Raw genomic sequence first — 3065 nt, 5'->3', positions numbered from 1 at the left:
TCCCCCCCCCCCCCCCCCGCCCCAACTATGTTATTTTAACTTTCCTACTGATTAGCAGCCATCCTTCTGATCTCCATTTAAGGGGTATTTAAAAAAACCTGCTGACTTAAAACAGTTTGTGCAGGGCTTTCCCTCCAAATCTGCAGCACCTTGTTTTTATGGATCTGAAACAGAAGGGCCAGTTCCCAGGTTTGGGTGTGCAGAGGAAGAGGAGGAGGAAGGCAGGAGAAGCCTGAGCATGAGGATAAGGACTGTTTTTAAACAGAGGTCTCCAAGTAAATCCTGCTTTAAAATGAGTGGCACAGTATGGTCACACCTGAATAAATACTGATTTCCCAGAAAAAGTAGTTTGCTTCTTAAAGCCAGCTAGAAGAGGCCAGGCAGTACAAGTGTGGTATTTGGAAATGGAGGTATCTGGAAGGTCCCAATCTGTATCTGCCTGGTAGGAGGCAGAGCTCCTACTTTGGCCTCTGCAGGACCCCATAAGTCAAATGCTGGCACATGTGTGAGGCCCCTTTTCGTGCCTTTGATCCCCGCATAAAGGCAAGAGCGGAGCGAGAGGCCGGGCATTGTGCGAGCTGTGCGCTGCCGTCAGTCCTGGGTCCTTCACATGGCCTCTCTGCTCTTGGTATGACAGGTGGTCTACAAGACGTGAGGGGGGATTAGGTTCCTTCTGTGCCCTCTAAATGACTGGCACAGATTACTGGCTCCTACAAAGGGATTTAAACATACCTTTCTGAACAAAAAGCAGTATATACATATGCATGTAAGTGGATGCTCAATTTGTGTAAGTAATTGCTCTTGGTTATATTTGTAAATGAGGCAAATGTGTGTAGAAATGACCAGCTAGAGACACAATTATTTGTGTGCAAAACTGACTCACATGATGAGAAACTGAACACAGTGAAATTATTTACACGATTGAGGAATAATAATCATTGGAGATTAACAATATACATTTTTTTGTCCCCGGTTCTACTGCATGCTTTCTCTGTTCTCGTTAATTAACCGGCTTTGTGAACAGAACGTTACAAAAAAAAGAAAAAAGTGGACAGATTGTACTTCTACATCTCTTAAGGATTGCTTGGGTTTTAAGAGAAACTAACAGAGTTATAGCAGATTTGAGTTGTTTTTTTTTAAAAAAAGTAACCTAAATCATTTCCTGCATTCCCAAATATCAAAACATAGCATTAACAAGAGAACAAATTGCATCCTACTTATATTTGTAATGTTTGTGTTATTTACCTCTGAGCATTTAATTTCTTTCAAGTGCAGAGCAGCCACAATTTCTTTCACTTCAGAGCATAGCGTACTGTGACAACTACCAAGAAGAAGAGCGTAATAGCAAATAGATTTTTTCATGATTATTTTTAGGAAATCATAAGCCTTCATTGTTGTTACTCTTCTTAGTCTGGGTTATTTTGCACTGTTCCTAGAATTTTTGTTGGTGTTTCTATTATCAAAACATACACAGAGTCCATATAGCCCTCTAGGCAATGGCTGGGGAAAGCTCCTTGTGACTGCGTACGTCCCACTTCATAAAGGGCATTCTGAAAAATGGAGTTTTATGTTGAATGTTTTCTTAAGCAGGTTAAAAAAAAAAAAAGATGAAACTCTCTTTGGATGGAGTTTTTCAAAATTCTTCGGCAAGATTAATGAATGGAAGGGTAGACAGCGACACTTTTACAAACATATCTGACAAGTGAACTGCAAGTCTGTGTCTGCATTTCCCACCCTGGCCCTGAGAAGTTGAGGGATGCTTTCGGGGGAGCGAGCACCTTCATGCCCAACTATTTAATGTCTAAATCTCCTATCAATATTAATAGAATTAAACTTTTTCTCAAAATGACCAAGAAACATCCAAGCATGTCCTCCTCCTTTATTATTTCTAATTTATTTAACTCTTAACTTTTTTATCACCTTTGCCTCTCATCTCCTCTCTAAAACATTCTGCTCAGTACTACCTTCCTTTTCTTCTAACATCTCTTTTGCCTAGTTAGTTTCTTCTTATTTCACTATAAACCAGCATATTTTTCCCTCTTTGCCAAATACTGAGCCTGGTAATCAAAGATCAAAAGCTCTGTTGAATTCACACACTCAAAAAAACCCCAAAGGCCTTTTGCTCTCCGCACCCTCCTTCTCCCCCAGATCCAGCAAGCAATCAACAGCTCTGTTTCAGGGACCCCAAGGATAGCGAGCGCTAAGGTGTATATTCTACTATGATACTCTAATAAAAATATTCTAATAGCTGAACTTTGCTTTTATGTATAAAAGACCTCCAACAGCTACCCCTTTTAGTTTTTCATACCACACAAACATTGCATAAGCAATGGTAAATCAAATAGAGATTTAGCAAGCAAGGGATTAAATAAACTAGACTGGGTCCTGAAGTAAGAAATCAATGAGTAACAGATACTCAAGTATGACGCTTTTACTTGTTGCTTATCCTGTACATTTGAACAATTTAGCCAAATGATGGAAAGACCCTTTCAAAAGAGTATCTGTCACAATCCTCATGCTTTCACAACTGAAAAAGTGCATTGAGAATATCCTTTCTAAGCTTTGCTTTGAGAGTTACTTGTTGCTTGAGGGAAATGAAATGCCCTCTGAGGGTTATAGTGCCTGTTTAAATACTCTGTGTAAAGCTATAATGAATCTCTGGAGGAAAGCAAAATGTCAACAATAAAAAATGTGAGCTCAGAAACCCCCTATTTTTTAAATTATTATGAACACTAGAAAAAAAATAAATTAAAAGGGTTGTACTTACAGGAACGTCAACGTATTTTGCAGCTGCTTTCACCTTTAGAAAATGAAAAATAAAAAAACACATAGTAAGTGCTTATTACTACAGATTGTGCACAATTTCAGAATTATGCACAGAAAGAAGAACAGAACAATTGTGAATCTGAACACTTACAGTGAATGAAACTAATGATGAGAAGAAAGTGCCTTCATCATATCTTGACAATTTAGACAGCACACCTTCTAACACTGAAACAACCTGGAGGAAAAGCACGGAGGAAAATCTAAATGTACTATATGAAAAGTAAATATTTTGAATGAGA

Source organism: Phaethon lepturus, unplaced genomic scaffold (assembly GCF_000687285.1).
Source record: "Phaethon lepturus isolate BGI_N335 unplaced genomic scaffold, ASM68728v1 scaffold37812, whole genome shotgun sequence".
In the NCBI taxonomy this organism is placed as follows: domain Eukaryota; kingdom Metazoa; phylum Chordata; class Aves; order Phaethontiformes; family Phaethontidae; genus Phaethon; species Phaethon lepturus.
Note: the sequence above shows the minus strand (reverse complement) of the source record.